The sequence below is a fragment of the Chenopodium album genome, chromosome 12, assembly GCF_948465745.1.
Source record: "Chenopodium album chromosome 12, dcCheAlbu1.1, whole genome shotgun sequence".
Lineage (NCBI taxonomy): Eukaryota > Viridiplantae > Streptophyta > Magnoliopsida > Caryophyllales > Amaranthaceae > Chenopodium > Chenopodium album.
The window spans coordinates 23588376-23608719 of record NC_137845.1 but is presented as its reverse complement, the minus strand read 5'-3'; the positions used below and the strand labels follow the sequence as shown (position 1 = coordinate 23608719).

At 38.0% G+C, this 20344-nt stretch overlaps 1 long non-coding RNA gene across 1 annotated transcript; it reads right to left on the bottom strand.

Moving 5' to 3' along the window:
• Positions 1-12960: 12960 nt before the first annotated feature.
• On the bottom strand, positions 12961-17257 carry LOC145572227 (uncharacterized). The gene is made up of 6 exons (XR_014096733.1): positions 17028-17257; positions 16562-16726; positions 15742-15809; positions 15587-15653; positions 15401-15494; positions 12961-13253 (listed from the first exon to the last, which is right to left on the bottom strand). It is a non-coding gene; the product is annotated as an uncharacterized LOC145572227 (long non-coding RNA).
• Between the last annotated feature and the right edge of the window lie 3087 nt (positions 17258-20344).

The window sequence follows — 20344 nt, the reverse complement described above, 5'->3', positions numbered from 1 at the left end:
TTCAAATGAAAGTCAAACAAATTCCAAAAAAGCTTTTTGACTCAAATGAAAGACAAATGTATTCAACAAAGCTATTTGAATGAAATGAAAGTCAAACACATTCAAACAAAGCTTTTTTAAGCAAATAAAAGTCAAATGCATTCAACAATGCTATTTGAATCAAATGAAAGTCAAACAAATTCAAACAAAGCTTTTTAACACAAATGAAAGTCAACTGCATTCAACAAAGCTATTAGAATGAAACAAAAGCAAACACATTCAAACATTAGCTTTTTGACTCAAATGAAAGTTTAATGCATTCAACAAAGCCATTTCAATCAAATGAAAGTTAAACACGTTCAAACAAAGCTTTTTGAAGCAAATGATTGAAATGCATCCAACAAAGCCATTTCAATCAAGTGAATGTTAAACACATTTAAATAAAGCTTTTTGAAGCAAATGAAAGTCAAATGCATTCAACAAAGCTATTTGAATAAAATGAAAGTCAAACACATTCAAACAAAGCTTTTTGAAGCAAATGAAGGTCAAATGCATTCAACAAAGCAATTTGAATCAAATGAAAGTCAAACACATTCAAACAAAGCTTTTTGTAGCAAATGAAAGTCATGTGCATTCAACAAAGCTTTTTGAATCAAATGAAAGTCAATTAAATTCAAACAAAGATTTTTTATCTCAAATGAAAGTCAAATGCATTCAACAAAGTTATTTGAATGGAATGAAAGTCAAAGTTATTCATAAAATGATTTTTTAAGCAAATGAAAGTCAAATGCATGCAACAAAGCCATTTCAATCAAATGACAATTAAACACATTCAAACAAAGCTTTTTGAAGCAAATGAAAGTCAAATGCATTCAACAAAGCTATCTGAATCAAATGAAAGTCAAACACATTCAAACAAAGCTTTTTGAAGCAAATGAAAGTCAAATACATTCAACAATGCTATTTGAATCAAATGAAAGTCAAACAAATTCAAACAAAGCTTTTTGACTCAAATGAAAGTCAAATGCATTCAACAAGCTATTTGAATGAAAGAAAGTCAAACACATTCAAACAAAGTTTTTTGAAGCTAATGAAAGTAAAATACATTCAACAAAGCCATTTCAATCAAATGAAAGTTAAACACATTCAAAGAAAACTTTTTGAAGCAAATGAAAGTCAAATGCATTCAACAAAGCTATTTGAATCAAATGAAAGTCAAACACATTCAAAAAAAGCTTTTTGAAGCAAATGAAAGTCAAATGCATTCAACAAAGCCATTTCAATCAAATGAAAGTCAAACTCATTTAAACAAAGCTTTTTGAAGCAAATAAAAGTCAAATGCATTCAACAAGCCTATTTGAATCCAATGAAAGTCAAGCACATTTAAACAAAGCTTTTTGACCTTAATGAATGTCAAATGCATTCAACAAAGCTATTTGAATCAAATCAAAGTCAAACACATTCAAACAAAGCTTTTTAAAGCAAATGAAAGTCAAATGTATTCAACAAAGCTATTTGAATCAAATGAAAGTTAAACACATTAAAACAAAGCTTTTTGACACTAATGAAAGTCAAATGCTTTCAACAAAGCTATTAGAATGAAATGAAAGTCAAGCTTTTTGAAGCAAATGAAAGTTATAGGCATTCAACAAAGCCATTTCTATCAAGTGAAATTCAAACACATTCAAACAAAGCTTTTTGAAGCAATTGAAAGTCAAATGCAATCAACAAAGATCTTTGAATCAAATGAAAGTCAAACACATTCAAACAAAGCTTTTTGAAGCAAATGAAAGTCAAATACATTCAAAAAAGCTATCTGAATGAAATGAAAGTCAAACACATTCAAACAAAGCTTTTTGAAGCAAATGAAAGAAAATGCATTCTACAAAGCCATTTCAATCAAATGAAAGTATAACATATTCAAACAAAACTTTTTGAAACAAATGAAAGTCAATTACATTCAACAAAGCTATTTGAATCAAATGAAAGTCAAACGCATTCAAATAAAGCTTTTTGATGCAAATGAAAGTCAAATGCATTCAACAACGCTATTTGAATAAAATGAAAGTCAAACAAATTCAAACAAAGCTTTTTAACTCAAATGAAAGACAACTGCATTCAACAAAGCTATTTGAATGAAACGAAAGCAAACACATTCAAACAAAGATTTTTGACTCAAATGAAAGTCAAATGCATTCAACAAAGCCATTTCAATCAAATGAAAGTTAAACACATTTAAACAAAACTTTTTAAAGCAAATAAAAGTCAAATGCACGATAAAGCTATTTGAATCAAATGAAAGTCAAACACATTCAAATAAAGCTTTTTAAAGCAAATGAAAGTTAAATGCATTCAACAACGCTATTTGAAAAAAATGAAAGTCAAACAAATTCAAACAAAGCTTTTTAACTCAAATGAAAGTCAACTGCATTCAACAAAGCTATTTGAATGAAACGAAAGAAAACACATTCAAACAAAGCTTTTTGACTCAAAGTCAAATGCATTCAACAAAGCCATTTCAATCAAATGAATGTTAAACACATCAAAATAAAACTTTTTGAAGCAAATGAAGGTCAAATGCATGGAACAAAGCCATTTCAATCAAATGACAATTAAACACATTCAAATAAAGCTTTTTGAAGCAAATGAAAGTCAAATGCGTTCAACAAAGCCATTTCAATTAAATGAAAGTTAAACACTTTCAAACAAAGGTTTTTGAAGCAAATGAAATTCAAATGCATTCAACAAAGCTATTTGAATGAAATGAAAGTCAAACACATTCAAACAAAGCTTTTTGAAGCAAATGAAAGTCATACACATTCAAACAAAGCTATTTGAATCTAATGAAAGTCCAACACATTCAAACAAAGCTTTTTGAAGCAAATGAAAGTCAAATACATTCAACAAAGCTATTTTAATGAAATGAAAGTCAAACACATTCAAACAAAGCTTTTTGAAGCAAATGAATGTCAAATGCATTCAACAAAGCTATGTTAATAAAATGAAAATTAAACACATTCAAATAAAGATTTTTCAAGCAAATGAAAGTCAAATGCATTCAACAAAGCTATTTGAATCAATTGAAAGTGAAACACATTCAAACAAAGCTTTTTGAAGCAAATGAAAGTCAAATGCAATCAACAAAGCCATTTCAATCAAAAGAAAGTTAAACACATTCAAATAAAGCTTTTTGAATCAAATGAAAGTCAAACACATTCAAATAAAGCTTTTTAAAGCGAATGAAATTCAAATGCATTCAACAATGCTATTTGAATCAAATGAAACTCAAACAAATTCAAACAAAGCTTTTTGACTCAAATGAAAGTCAACTGCATTCTACAAAGCTATTTTTATGAAATGAAAGTCAAACACATTCAAATAAAGTTTTTTGAAGCAAATGAAAGTCAAATGCATTCAACAATGCTATTTGAATCAAATGAAAGTCAAACAAATTCAAACCAAGCTTTTTGTCTCAAATGAAAGTCAAGTGCATTCAACAAAGCTATTTGAATGAAATAAAAGTCAAACACATTCAAACAAAGCTTTTTGAAGCAAATGAAAGTCAAATGCATTCAACAAAGCTATTTGAATCAATTGAATGTCAAACACATTCCAACAAAGCTTTTTGAAGCAAATGAAAGTCAAATGCATTCAACAAAGCTATTTGAATCAAAAGAAAGTCAAACTCATTCAAACAAAGCATTTTGACTAAAATGAAAGTCAAATGCATTCAACAAAGCTATTTGAATCAAATGAAAGTCAAACACATTCAAACAAAGCTTTTTGACTCAAATTAAAGTCAAATGCATTCAACAAAGCTATTTGAATCAATTGATTCAGTCAAACACATTCCAACAAAGCTTTTTGAAGCAAATGAAAGTCAAATGCATTCAACAAAGCTATTTGAATCAAATGAAAGTTAAACACATTCAAACAAAGCATTTTGACTAAAATAAAAGTCTAATGCATTCAACAAATCTATTTAAATCAAATGAATGTCAAACACATTCAAACAATGCTTTTTGAAGCAAATGAAAGTCAAATGCATTCAACAAAGCCATATCAATCAAATGAAAGTTAAACACATTCAAACAAAGATTTTTGAAGCAAATGAAAGTCAAACGAATTCAACAAAGCTATTTGAATCAAATGAAAGTCTAACACATTCAAACAAAGTTTTTTGAAGCAAATGAAAGTCAAATGCATTCAACAAAGCTATTTGAATCAAATGAAAGTCAAACACATTCAAACAAAGTTTTTTGAAGCAAATGAAAGTCAAATGCATTCAACAAAGCTATTTAAATCAAATGAAAGTTAAACATATTCAAACAAAGCTTTTTGACTCAAATGAAAGTCAAATTCATTCAACAAAGCTATTTGAATCAAATGAAAGTCAAACACATTCAAACAAAGCTTTTTGACTCAAATTAAAGTCAAATGCATTCAACAAAGCTATTTGAATCAATTGAATGTCAAATACATTCCAACAAAGCTTTTTGAAGCAAATGAAAGTCAAATGCTTTCAACAAAGCTATTTGAATCAAATGAAAGTCAAACACATTCAAACAAAGAATTTTGACTAAAATGAAAGTCAAATGCATTCAACAAATCTATTTGAATCAAATGAATGTCAAACACATTCAAACAAAGCTTTTTGACTCAAATTAAAGTCAAATGCATTCAACAAAGCTATTTGAATCAAATGAAAGTCAAACACATTCAAACAAAGTTTTTTGAAGCAAATGAAAGTCAAATGCATTCAACAAAGCTATTTGAATCAAATGAAAGTCAAACACATTCAAACAATGCTTTTTGAATCAAATTAAAGTCAAATGCATTCAACAAAGCTATTTGAATCAATTGAATGTCAAACACATTCCAACAAAGCTTTTTGAAGCAAATGAAAGTCAAATGCATTCAACAAATCTATTTGAATGAAATGAAAGTCAAACACATTCAAACAAAGCATTTTGACTAAAATGAAAGTCAATTGCATTCAACAAATCTATTTGAATCAAATGAATGTCAAACACATTCAAACAAAGCTTTTTGACTCAAATTAAAGTCAAATGCATTCAATAAAGCTATTTGAATCAAATGAAAGTCAAACACATTCAAAGAAAGTTTTTTGAAGCAAATGAAAGTCAAATGCATTCAACAAAGCTATTTGAATCAAATGAAAGTCAAACACATTCAAACAAAGCTTTTTGACTCAAATGAAAGTCAAATTCATTTAACAAAGCCATTTGAATCAAATGAAAGTCATACACTTTCAAACAAAGCTTTTTGACTCAAATGAAAGTCAAATTCATTTAACAAAGCCATTTGAATCAAATGAAAGTCATACACATTCAAACAAAGCTTTTTGACTCAAATTAAAGTCAAATGCATTCAACAAAGTTATTTGAATCAATTGAATGTCAAACACATTCGAACAAAGCTTTTTTAAGCAAATGAAAGTCAAATGCATTCAACAAAGTTATTTGAATCAAATGAAAGTTAAACACATTCAAACAAAGCTTTTTGACTAAAATAAAAGTCAAATGCATTCAACAAATCTATTTGAATCAAATGAATGTCAAACACATTTAAACAAAGGTTTTTGACTCAAATTAAAGTCAAATGCATTCAACAAAGCTATTTGAATCAAATGAAAGTCAAACACATTCAAACAAAGCATTTTGACTAAAATGAAAGTCAAATGCATTCAACAAAGCTATTTAAATCAAATGAAAGTCAAACACATTTAAACAAAGCTTTTTGAAGCAAAGAAAAGTCAAATGCACTCAACAAAGCTATTTGAATCAAATGAAAGTCAAACACATTCAAACAAAGCTTTTTGACTCAAATGAAGTTCAAATGCATTCAACAAAGCCATTTCAATCAAATGAAAGTTAAACACATTCAAACAAAGCCTTTTGAAGCAAATGAAAGTCAAATGCATTTAACAAAACTATTTGAATCAAATGAAAGTCAAACACATTCAAACAAAGCTTTTTGAAGCGAATGAAAGTCAAATGCATTCAACAGAGCTATTTGAATCAAATGAAAGTCAAACACATTCAAACAAAGCTTTTTGACTCAAATGAAAGTCAAATTCATTCAACAAAGCTATTTGAATCAAATGAAAGTCAAACACATTCAAACAAAACTTTTTGAAGGAAATGAAAGTCATGAAAGGAATGGTGTTCTTCGAACAAGTGTATTATTCTGATAGCGGGTTCAGAATTATTAGAAAGCTAATATATTCAGTAAGGTCAAATGATCTGAATGCCTGGGTGGAGGCCGCTTCCGATCAGTAATATTAATATAATTAGTATTACAGCTTAATCTTGACTGAACCCTTCGGGTCACACCCAAGCAAATAGATGCGAACCAACTCGACGAATTAATTCGGAAGAAATTAATTCGTCGCCTGAGTGTTAAATATTTAGACGACGGTAATTCGAGCTTAGAGCGTCGAAACCGATCGTCGGAAGTCGAGTCTAAAATAATAAAAGACGAGATGCGCAAAATAATAATAAATCGACCATATTCCCGAAAATACCCCTAGCATCGGAGTGCCCCGAGCATCCGAATGCTAGGGGAAAGATGAGCTAGCACACCGTGCTAGCAGCCCCAGCCAGTCGCGGCTAGGCACAACAGCAGCCGCGCCGTGCCACGGCAGCAGCCGCAGCCGCACCAAACCGCAGCAGCTGGTGCGGGCTGGGCTCGGGCCAGGTGCGGGCTGGTGCGGGCCGGGCTCAGGCTTGGCTCGTGGCTTGGCTCGGGCCATAGGGCCATGAACAAGGGGAAGCTTGGAATATGGGAGTAAGTGGGAGAGGACATGTGGCACAAGGAGAGTATTGAGTGGGGAGCAAGTATGGTCCCCTACTCTCCATGTGGTCCTCACCAACCCATCTCACATGGTAATGCCACTCGTACATTTATTATTAGTTTGCAATTTTAATTTAATTTAGCTTTAAATTAATTTGTGGAATTTCATGATCCCACATTGATGGGATAGAAATTCCCACTCATACTTTCCTCCATAAATACCAACTTTGGGATTTAGAGTAAAGTGCTTGAGTGGGAGTTAAAAAGAGCATTCCATAATTTTTGGGAAAACTCTTAAACTCACATAACACTCGGGTTTGGGTCGGACCTTGCTAACCCCAAGGTAGTAGACCTTAAAGTTGTGTTCGCCCATTTGTGGGTGGATACCGTCGGAGGCGCAGCGCTTGACGTGCTAGTAGCTTTCAAGTAAGAGCCCCGGGTTTTGGGCGAAGCTCGCTTCGAGGGTAAGATTCGTTATCTTTTCTTTGTGAATATTTATTTATGCTTTGTGATTTTAATTATTGCGAGTGGTTCCTCGGGAGGGGTTGTTTCTGTGGTGAGTCGGACTCACCAAACCCCAACAGCGGTATCGGAGCCCCGCTCGTTTATTTTTATAATCATGTTTTTCAAGGTTTATTTTTGGCTTATTTTTCTGGTTTATGTTGCTAATTAGATTAGTAGCTCGGTTTTATTTATTTAATCCCGTTTTTAATGTCGAATTTGGCCCAGAACCCAGATTTTCGCCCAAGACTAGTGAATTTTGGGTGGAAAACGTGTTCTGGAAAGGGTTTTACCCCATTGGGACTGTGATTTTAGCCAAATTCTGACCAGAAATGCCTTTTTTGAGGGGTTTTTCGTTTTTGACGAAAAATTTTAAGTCTTTTCTAACCTTGAAATTAATGGCATAAATTGTTGATTATATGGTTGATTATTTGCATAATTTTCTGCACTTTTATGTCCCCTTAAAGCACACTTACTTGGTAGTATTTGATGCTTAAAGGTTGATTTATTTTCACATAATTGCAAACTAATTGAGTTTTAGTGTGAAAATTTTATTTTTGAGGCTTCCTAAGTGTTAAAGATTCAATCTTTATTTGTGATAAGTGATTGAAACTTTGAAAACCACTAAATTCCATGTTATTTTGAATTGAACCTTGTTGTTTTAATCATTTTGAGTTGATTAGAAATGATTAGGGGATTTTTTACCCTAGCTGCGTGGACCAATGAGGGGCTGCCACGTGTCAAGGGCTGGCAGGTCACCTCTGACCTATCCCCAGTTGACACGTGGCCTTCCCAGATACATTCTCAGAATGACGGCTTTCAGAGGCCCAATTTCCCAAACGCATTGATTGCGGCGCAGCCCATCTGTCCTAGGTCAGATGACCTAGGGGAGGGCACCTTTCCCAAGGACCTTATAAATAGGGAGATATTCCCCCAAAATGGGGGACATTCAGAAATTCACCAAACATTTATTACATCCTATTTTCTCTCTCATCAGAGAACTCCTGAGCTTGGAATCCAAGCAGATCCCTACCTTAAATTCCGCACTTTTTACTCTCCTTCAAGTTACTAACTTGAGCGTTGGAGGCGGAGCACCACCCAAACGGTGTCTTCGTTGATTTTGCAGGTACAGAAGCCCTCCGGACCAGTCTTCGAGTTGTAACTCTCCCAAGGGACAAAAACACCCAAAACATTTGGCGCCGTCTGTGGGGAGAGTACCTCAAGATGGTTCAAAATTCTGTACCGATTCACAATTCTACCTCTCTACGTCCGGGTACTCAGTCGGGTAACCCGGAAGACTTGCAACCGGTTATTCAGCCAGTAGGATTTGAAATCCCCCAGCCTCCACCTCAGCCTCAGCCAGAGGTATTCACTGAGGAGGAGGATGAAGAAGAAGACAATGATGTTGAGACTTACATTTCTAGGGATGGTTCTCTCATCTCTAAATCCATCCGTTCTAGAGATCAGCTGGAACGAAATCTGGATCAGGCAGGCCCTAGCAGTCGGCCCACTGGGAGGTCAGATGGGGAAACCCGGAAGACCAGAGGAGAAGCTCCAGTCACCCGGAACGAGCTCATGAAATTCATGAACTCCTTCAAGGGTGAAATCAAGAAGATGATCAACAACAAGGCAGGCTCTTCCAAGAGTCAGCCGGCTAAAAAGACTCCCAATGATGGGAAGAAGAAGAAGCCGGTCAAGGACAGGCAGCCAACTCCCCATCCAAAGGAGAAGGCAGCTGCAACACTTGATTGGTCTAAGATTCTGATGCCCCGGCGACCCCAGCCGGAGGCTAGAAAAACGTCCACCTTCGATGCTAGAGAAGTCATCAATCGAAGGAGGCAGCAGCAGTCTAAGTCAGCTTCTACCTCAAGCTTTCCAGACAGCTTCAAGCAAGCTTCCGCAAGGAACTCTATGTCCTTGCATGAGAGTCAGACAGGCGGTAAATCCGTCAACACCGAACCTCAGCTGATGATAGGGTCTATGTCATACGCACCCCAGGCGCAGTATGGGCAATATGGCCTCCAGTTCATGCAGCCACCCCCATTCGGAGGTCAGGCGGCATATACTAATGCCCAGCCACTGGACTGGCAGCTCCGGCTGATGAGGCTAGGCGAACAGCCGTCTGCCTTTGCAGCCAATATAACCGAGGCGGCTCAGCCGGCCAAGGTTAAAAACATTTTGGTTGGTGCTTATGATGGCACCACCAACCCTGAAGATCACCTGATGGCATACACCAACCTAATGTGTTTACAAGGTTGGGATGACGCCACCTGGTGCCGCTGCTTTCCGGCTACATTGAAGGGCATTGCCCAGCAATGGTTTGGCAACTTGCCATCCGGATCTATTGATTGCTTCAAGAATCTAGCCTTCTTGTTTGCCACCAACTTCTCAATGAACATCCCTGCTAAGAAGACAAGTTTAGACTTGAGCACCATTAAGCAGGGAGAGAGAGAAGGGCTACGCTCATATGTCAGGCGGTTCAACCTGGTCAGAATTCAGATCCAGGGGCTGTCTGACGAGGTAGCATTTACAGACTTTTTCAAGGGTCTGAGAGACGGGTCGACTTTTAAGTTTGACCTCGTCAGAAAAAGGGCTTTCACGCTACAGGCGGCCCTGAGGGAGGCGGAAAGCTATATACAAGCAACCGACCTCTGTACGCCTGGTAACCAGTCAGACTCCAAGAAGTCTGACAAACAAAAAGAGAGCCGGTCTGCTCAGCCGGCGAAGAAAAAAGAAGAGAGCAAGAAAAGAAAAGAAGTCTGGGCGGTCAGTGATTCTGAGCAGCCGTCCCAGAAAAAGAAAAAAGAGTTTAAACCGTACGTTCCCCGGTACGAGTTTAACAAGGATTGTAACTCCATCCTCATGGAGGTAAAGGACCGGCTGTCCATTGAGAAGCCGAATCCAATGAAGAGTTCCGTCCAATCCCGGAACAAGAACAAATATTGTCAATTCCATGAAGAGGTTGGCCATGACACCAACGACTGCTTCAGTTTACAGCGGACGTTGGACCGTCTGGCTGACAAAGGACATTTGAAGTCCTATATTTCTAAGTCCCCAGCCGGGGCTAAAAAGAAGAACAAGAGTCGGTCCTCTAAGGCTGCCTCCCAGCCTGCAAGTAGTTCGGAAACCGACAGGGATCCGGTCTACACCATAGCAGGCGGATTTTCCTGTGGTGGCCCTACCATCCGGGGCACCAAAAGCCATCTTCGAAAGATGGATAAGGATGATGAGGAGCAGGCGTCTGCCAGCTCCACTTTTCCGGATGTCCTCATTACTGAGAAGGACAGGGGCAGCGTCCGCCGCCCGCATGACGATCCGGTTGTCATTGAATGCAAGGTCGCCAACCAGTTAGTTGGGCGTATCCTTATTGACACCAGCAGCTCGTCGGACATCATCAGTCTCCGGTGCTTGTAGAAGCTGAAATACAACTCCAGCAGCATGCATCCGGTTACCCACCCCTTGGTTGGTTTTGGGGGTGGGATGGTCTATCCAGCCGGAAGAATTGACCTACCCATCCGGCTGGGTGAGAAGGGCCAAGGACGACATATAGTCGTCAGATTCTTGGTCGTTGAGGAGTTGACCACCTACAACATCATTCTTGGCAGGCCAACCCTCAACGAAGCCAAGGCTGTAATCATCCCTTCTCTCATGCTCATCAAGTATGAGAGGGATGATGGTTCTGTTGGTTCCCTGAACGGGGATCAGAAGACGGCCAAGGAGTGTTACCTCTCAACCGTCAAGGATACTGTGGCCGCAGACGGCCAAAGGAAGGAACCAATAGACCTTGACAAAGTCAAGGATGCTCCCTCACCTCCATCAGCAGCCGGAAAAAAGAGAAAAGCTGCAGAGCTGGTGGTGGTGAAGAAAGAAAAGAAATAGCAGTCACTGACCGGTGAACGGTCAGAGGAACTCCGTCCCCAACCGGCTGGTGAAAGTATTGATCTTGTTCTGGACGACAGCCGTCCAGAGCGAACTGTTAAGGTTGGGACGGTTGCTAATGCTGTTCTGGGTGCAGACTTGCACCTCCTGTTGAAAGAGTTCAAAGATGTGTTTGCCTTTGAAGTGGAAGAGATGCCAGGCATCAGCCCGGATCTTGCTGTCCACAAACTCGCCGTGGATCCAAAAATGAAGCCCATCCGGCAAAAGAAGAGAAACCACGGTGAGGAAAGAAGTCAGGCGGCAGCTGCCGAAGTAAAAAAGCTGTTGGATACCAGGTTCATTCGGCCTTGTAATTTCCCCGACTGGGTGGCAAACGTTGTGCTTGTAAAGAAGCCGAATGGTACCTGGCGGATGTGTGTAGATTACACAGATCTCAACAAGGCATGCCCAAAGGATAGTTATCCGCTTCCAAAAATTGACAGTTTGGTCGATTCAACAGCCGGTCATGCCTTGATAAGTTTTATGGATGCCTACTCCGGCTTCCATCAGATACCTCTGTGGAAAAAAGATCAAGAAAAGACGGCCTTCGTCACTGATCAGGGGTTATTCTGCTATACTGTGATGCCGTTTGGCTTGAAGAATGCGCCGGCTACGTTCCAACGGATGATTAATACAGTCTTCATTAATCAAATTGGGAGGAATGTAGAGGCGTATATTGATGACATGATAGTCAAATCCAAGCAGCAGGCGGATCACCTTGCTGATCTCCGAGAAACCTTCACCACACTCAGGCGGCATAAGGTTATGTTAAATCCTAAGAAATGCGTCTTTGGTGTTGAGTTTGGGAAGCTTCTCGGATTCCTGATTGATCAAAGGGGGATAGAGGCTAACCCTGAGAAGATACAGGCGGTAATTGACATGAAGTCACCCCGCACTATCAAGGAAGTTCAGAGACTCACCGGTTGCCTGGCCGCCTTGGGGAGGTTCCTCAGCCGGTCAGGTGACAAATGCCTTTACTTCTTCCAAGCAATCAGGAAGAAGACTAGATTTGAATGGGGGGATGATGCTGAGGCGGCATTCCAGAAGTTGAAAGAACACTTGCACTCTTTGCCAAGGCTTGTTAGTCCTTTGCCAAGAGAAAAGTTGTACATGTACCTAGCCGTCTCAGACCATGCTCTCAGTGCCGTTCTCCTTGCTGAACGAGACGGTACACAGCTCCCGGTATATTTCATTAGCCATGTGTTAAAAAATGCTGAACTCAGGTACCCCATGGTGGAAAAATTTGGTCTTGCTCTATATATGGCCTTCAAAAAGTTGAAACCATACACTACTACAAAAAGCGTCGAAAAATTATTTCTCGACGCTGCAAAAAAGCGTCGCAAATCCATGAGTCGAAAATTTATCGGGGACACAAAAAAGCGTCGAGATTCTCGACGCTTTTTAGTGTCCAAACTAATATACGAAGCGTCGAAAATTACGTATTTCGCGCATTATCCCAAATGTATTTAGTTTTTTAGCGACGCTTTTTCCTGTCCACATAATCAAATTTAGCGACGCTTTTTTGTTGTCTTGCGTTTATTCGTGTCAGCCTATGGTATGGTGGGAAAGTCTTTGAAATTTGAAAATGTGCAATTATGTAGACATTAAAAAGCGTCTAGATTTATTTTTTAAGCTTTTTTTTTCTTTTTTTTCCTTTTATTAAATTATTACCATCATATATACATTATAGTTATTTAAATTTATCATAAATTAAATAAATAACATTAAAATTAAAATAAACAAATATTCAATATAACAAGATCAGATTAAAAAAAAACAATAACTAATCAACAATAATAAGAGTATGTTGCTAACAATTACCAAATTTATAAATAAAAGAAAACATCAACACAATTAACTAAAATAAAAAAAAAGTCGCATATTATAGTAGCTTGTCCCTAAATAAATACATCACTAATATAAATAAGACTAAAAACCAAAATAGATAGATGATGGCGTTATAGACGATATCGTCGCTTGTTTTGATGCTCAAGTGTCCCGACCTATTCTCTTGTTGCTCCTACATTGCCTTTTCCAATCTTCAAGAAAAAAAAAAGTATAAATTAGTACATTACACAATATAGCCTTATACACACACACACAAGCTCAAAATTATATTGGCTTATACACACACACACACACACACACACACACACACACACATCACTTTCTCAGTCCAAAACTATCCAAGTTGCTAACAAAATAAAGAATTATATTGGGTATCAACAATTTTCCACAAGGAATGTAAAAGCAGGACCTGTTTCTGCTATATCAACTAATCATCTCCTATCAGCCTGAATTTTGCAGCAGCAAATAGCTTTTCACATATTAGGTATTACAGCATGGCATCAAACATAATGTCTAAAAAACAAATGAACAAAAACTAATACTCTGCATTTCTCTATATGTGAAAAGCATGGCATCACTTCAAAGTTTCAAACCTAGGTTTTGTTACTGGTTATTATAATAATAACCAGTCTTTTTCTAATTAACTTTGGCGCTATTGTTTAGTCCTAGATTCTTGCTTCTGTCTGAGTAAAAAAAAAGTGGACATAATTAAAATTTTGCTTCTACAAGAACAACTATTTGTAATGAAGACTCTTCTAAAAAACACCCCCCCTGATAAGTGATAAATGGGCTTATCTGTGGACAGGACAGCGCATGATCAACCAAAGATCTCTAGTTTCACTATCTTGCAAGCAAGATGGGACTTTCAGCCAAACTAATTTTCCCAGACGGAACAGAAAGCAATGGACGAGCATTTCTGATTCTTGCAAGGGAAAATGATATCATATTCAGTGATTCATTGATATTATAATTGAAGGGTGAAGTAAATGTATAGGCATCTGATGTTTCAAATCAGGATTAGTGAACGTTGAAGAATATGCAATGAATGAGAAAGAAGGATAAAAACCACTCAACCCGGATTTCTATTATAAAATTAGTAAAAGGAGAAAGAAGAGTGTAACAGAAACTTTAAAATATTATTCTTTCAATGGTCATCATGCAAGAGGACACTACATAATACACAGCACAATGCAACTGAGCATAATCAAAGTTGATGTTGCAGTTGGTAGCATGATTATACAGAGCACTACAGGTTTTGTTATCCCAATTAACCAAGTCAATAGATGGCTAAATGAAGCCTTATCATCTACATAATAAAAATTTTCTTAGCATATTTAGGTTCAAAGCATGGTGGTGTTCCCAATGGGTGGGAACTAATGGATCAGATTTAGAAATGAAGACTCAATGGATTCTCTTCGAAGTTCCTGAGATTAAGTCCATATCAACTTAGCAGATAAAGATACAGCACATCACTTTATCATATCTCAAATCACTAAAGATTCATAATTTTCGTTGTCATACCCTTTTACCAGATGCAAAATATTAGTTCTAAGTAGGCATGTAGACTAAATCAATTTAAGTAGGCAACTAGATAGTCAAGAAATAGCACATCACAGTAGGTAATCACAATCAAATAATCAACCAGCATATCTGCATTAAATAATCAGCTTGTAATCCACTTTTCCTTTTCATTTATCACATTAAGAAATAGCACATCACAGTAGGTAATCCACTTTTCCTTTTCATTTATCATAAAAGAAAAGTCAATCATTTGCAACTTAGCACTAGCAGCAAAATACTTCTATGAATATAGTAAACAGCAAGTTACTACACAATACAGCAAGTAGCAGGGGAGCAGGGCAGACAAGCAGAATAAAAGCAGCAGGGGAGCAGGGCAGACAAGCAGTAGCAGGGGAGCAGGGCACACACACATCACAAGAAAGCATTCACACAAGCTCTGACTTTCACACACACACACACAAGCTTTGAATTTCACACACACATACAAGCATTTTTGGATTGAAGTTCTGATTTCCATTTCTGAACTTTAGATCTGAATTCAGTTTTAGATTTTAGCTCTGAGTTAAATCGATGAACCCAAGGCGCTTTGGGGCGCACGAGGTGCGCGCCTTCCGTAGGTGTTTGAGCCTCGACTAGCTAAAGCCTATTTCCCAGAGCCTGGGTCCGAGGCGCGCCTAGGCGCTCTCGAGGCGCCCTTTTAGCATAGAATCCATATAAGTTAAGGGTTATTTAGCATAGAATCACATTTCAAGGCAAAAAATAGAATTACAAAAACCTGAAATCTAAACAACAAACAGAGACAGGAGAGAAAATATACCTGTTTGTTTGCAGGGTTGCGGCCCTAAGAAAGACGGACAATTTGCTTTCCTATAACTGACCCGTTCAGCTTATTTTTCTCTTCAGCATGACCTCTGCATGTAATACAATCAACAGTTATAATGTAAGCAATCTAATGACAGTTCATATCATCTAATTTTGTTTCAGAGCATGGTATAAGCCTCACCTTTTTCAGAACATGGTTGCCTAAGATCCTCGTCTGTGACACTAGGATCAAGCCCTCCAACAAAAATCTACAGTAATAAAAAGATAGATTCATAATTGAAAGACAAAACAAAATTATCTCCTAATTGTAATAAATTACTCTAGAAAGTCTATTACAGTTGTGTTTGACGAATCTCCTTTAGATTGAGAACCTTGTCCAGCATTGTTACTTGATTCGTATCCACCTAGCAGCAAAAGATTATTTGAAAACACAAACATAAGAGTTCATTAATGTCAAGCATCCATAACTTTTGAGGAAATAGATTATTTTAAAAAGTCGGATCTTAATTAATCCCCCCTCCTGATTCTTTGTTAAACTTTTCTTCATCTTAAGTCATAACCAATCATGGTCAACAAATCATGATATGCAATATATATACACTTGAGAATGATAGTGTCATGCTGCACACATATCATAAACACATGCACAACATCAACGGACTTTAAAAAGGGAGCCTTGCTTACTTAATTATGGTGTGTATGTCTGCAAAGATAATCTCTCTAAGCTTATTAATTGGTTGTTAGTATGTAGTTGCAAATTGGTCTTTCATGAGAACATTTCTACTAAACAAATTAAACTTACAAACTAGTGATAAAGAATTGAAGCCACTTATTCAATTATTATGCACAAAAGGCATGTTTTATGAACTAAGCACTACAATAGAGGTAACTGACATATGAACTGTTGATTCAGTTAAAACAAAAGCAATATTTGAACAAAATTAATGCAAATCAATATAGTTAAAATTATGAAGCTGAGTATTTTAGATTCTAACTCTATATCTGAAATAATTCTGCAATTGAAAAAAACAAACTAACATAAAAAACTCTTCTTACCCAGAAAAATGAATTCATCTCAGCTAATAGCCTAATAAGTTGAGAAATCACCAATAATAAATCACCTCAAAGCAACAAAAAAGAAATAAAAAATTCATACCAATTTTATAAACTGCAAATCGCAAAGAGACCTATGTTAGAGACTCGGCGATCCTACTGCCCACCATTTTCATGGAATATAATGAGAAGGTGATCTTAGGTTTAAAAAACCCCTTCTTTTTCTTCTATTTGAGGTCCAAACTCTGCTTTGTTCCAACCAATATCTCTGAAAGAATGGAGTAACAAAATCAATGTCAAGTTTTACATGTCGTAAAGAAATAGATCCAAACAAATGAAATTAGCAATCCAATAAATCACTAGTGTGTAAGAAAATATCTAGAAACTTAAGAGATTAATTGTAGAAACAGAAATTAAATTCAACAAGATCTTTAACCTAGGGTTTAAAAACGAGTAAAATTGAATAATTGCAACTTGCTATTATCAATTAAAATTGCACAAAAAATGAAAGAAGCAATTTATATCTATTAAGAGTAGAAAATTAACAAAGATTCATGTAAAAACGTAACCTGTGAGGAGAACCAGAGCAATGGCTATCGCAAATCGAATTTCAATGCAAACCATCAGATTTGATAGAAAGACAATAATTTTTGGCATGATATATAAATTATTGTGATAGATTATGAGAAATGCAAGAAGAAAGAGGATCTGAATTCAAACTCTAGGCCATGACTCCATGAATCTATGTAAAGAACTTAGATCTAATGAAGGAAAAAAGAAGATAGTAGTTTTCGAGATATTCGAATTTGAGGAGTGGGGGTAGGGTTCCTGATGTTGGGTGGTTTTTGTGAATGCGGTACAGCTATTTGAGTTCACGTGCAGGCCACATGTTAGTATTCTCGACGCTTTTTGTAGTCTTAAATTACTTTCGACTATAAAAAGCGTCGAGGAAAAGCGGACATCATAATTAGATGTTGACGCCCTTGCTCTGGCGTCGAGGCTATAGTGTCGAAAAAACACTCATTTTGTAGTAGTGATACTTCCTGGCACATCCGGTGGTAATCTACACCGACCAGCCCCTCAAGCGGCCAATGTCCACTCTGGAGTCATCCGGCAGAATGCTGAAATGGGCTATTGAAATGCAAAGTCTTGAAATCTCCTACGAACCAAGGAAAGCAGTGAAAGGTCAGGCGTTTGCCGACTTCATTGTTGAAATGACTCATCCGGTTCTCCCGGATAATGTTGATCAGGTTTGGAAGGTGTATGTAGACGGGAGCTCTACAAAGAACGGCTGTGGTGCAGGCATAGTTTGTGAATCTCCAGAAGGAGATAGATATGAGTATGCACTACGGTTCAAGTTTCAGGCCTCGAATAATGAGGCGGAGTATGAAGCCTTGCTAGCCGGAATCCGCATGTGTAAGGCAGCAGGGGCAACAAAGATTGACGCCCACTCTGATTCTCAGTTGGTTGTTAGCCAGTATGAGGGCACTTATGAAGCGACCCATCCGGCAATGATTAAATATCTTCAGGCTGTCAAAGATGAGGCTGGGACACTTGAGGAGTTCAGATTGAATCAAGTGCCCCGGTCAGATAACCACCCGGCGGATGCACTATCAAAATTGGCATCATCCGCCTGCCATGATACGCCTCGGTCAGTCTTTTGGGAAGTTCTTGAAAAACAAAGTATTTATGAAGAGCCCATTGGAATTCTGGATCGAAGTTCTACTTGGATGGATGGCATCCGGGCGTATCTTGCAGACGGCACGCTCCCTGATTCACCTCAGGAAGCAGCCGTCATGAAGAAGAGAGCAGCAAACTTCAAGTTGAGAAACGGAGAACTCTTCAAGGCTGGTTTTCTCAAGCCCTTGTTGAAATGTGTTACCCCAGAAAAGGGGAAGGAGGTACTCGAAGAGCTGCATGCGGGATTTTGCGCCTCCCATATAGGCGGCAAGTCCCTAGCCGTCAGAGCCAGGCGGCATTATTTCTGGCCTACCCTCGAGGCAGATGCCAAGGAATTTGTGAAGAAATGTGATAAATGCCAGAGGTTTGGCAAGCTAATACATCGCCCGGCTACTGATCTGACGGCAATCCACAGCCCAGTCCCGTTTGCTAAATGGGGCATGGACATATAGGGTCCATATACGCCTGCTCCAGGCGGAAAGCGCTATATTTTGGTGGCTGTGGATTATTTCACCAAATGGGTGGAGGCGGAGGTAGTTAAGAATATCAAGACAAAGGATGTCATCTCTTTCATATGGAAGAATATTATCACCCGGTTTGGGGTACCTATGTCTATGGTGTTTGATAATGGTCCTCAGTTTGAAACGCCTCAGCTCAAGTCTTGGTTAGGAGATCAGGGCATCTCAAGTTATTTTGCCTCAGTCGGCCGTCCTCAAGCAAATGGTCAGGTTGAGGCATTCAACAAACTCATCTCAGACGGAATCAAAAAGAAAATTGAAAGAGCCGGTGGCCTATGGGCTGAAGAGTTAATTCATGTGTTATGGGCCATCCGGACAACTGCTAAGGGGTCAACCGGAGAAACCCCGTTTCTCATGGTATACGGGGCTGAAGCCGTTTTACCCATTGAACACTATGAGCCTACGCTCAGAGTGATGCTCTATGATGAAGAGGCAAATTGGGAGGCCATGCGACATGAGATATACCGTCTGAGAATGACGCGAGCCTATAACAAAAGAGTGCACAAACGCCCTTTGAAAGTGGACGATTTTGTGTTACGGAAAATGGAGGCAACCGGTAGGGCCAATGAGCTTGGAAAGCTAACTCCTAATTGGGAAGGCCCCTACCGGATCTATGAAGAAGTTAGGGATGGCACATACCGCCTGGAAACCCCAGACGGTAGACGCCTGCCTAGAACTTGGAATGTAGACAACTTAAAAAAGTACTACTTCTGAGTATTGTAAGTTTTTTGTAACAAGAGGTATTAATGAGAAATGCTCTTGTTTCATGTATTGTCTTTTTATTTCCGTCTGGGTTTACCCATACTAATGTTGAAAAAGTACAGTAGTAAATTTAACGTGTGAATAACTTGAGGCCAATGGCCAGATAAAAACTAAGTTTGATACTTAGTATATGAAATCAAAAGTCCATAGTGACAAGAGGCTAACAGCCGGATCCTAAAACTAAGCACAAAACCGTTTACTAGCTATCAGCCGGTCTAACAGCTAGACCTGAGGCCAAGGGCCATATGGTTGTCCATTTTCTCAAAATTCGTCTATTCCAACATGGCTATAGGCGTCCGGCGACACCCCTCCGGGTGCAATCGTCGCAGAGAACAGCCACCATGCTTGTTCTATAAGCCCATGCGGGTGGCAACAATTGAGTGGCTAAAACAGTCAACTCATAGCCATCTGTCCATATTGCTTCTCTTAAGTAATTTCTGGTTAAGAATTTTCCGGCTGTCTACAAGTATCAGCCGGAATAGCATCGAAAGTCCTTTACTTAGAGAAATATTCCTCAAGTTACGTACTTTTGGGACAAACCCCTTTTTTGCGTAATGACTATAAAGCATACTCAGACGGTTTGACACCGACTGGGGCAGAGGTTGCATGCCCGTTATTTGGCCGGCTGTGTACTTGGTTTGGGGCAATCACCATTGTGATTGATTGCCTTACAAACATCCCATACTCTTTTAAGTATGAGAAGTTTCCAAGGCAATCAATCCTCTCTTTGTTTGGATTAAACCAACCACACAGCCGTCCAGGGGCAAGGACAGCCGGATATGTGTCTGCCGCATGCTTTTTATAAGATAGGCAAATTCACAATCACAAGTATATATTGAGTATATATGCAAAAGTGAAAAATTGAGAAAACCGAAAAATTGCAAGTATAAGAAAAACCGACTGAGTCGGTATACTTCATAAATAGA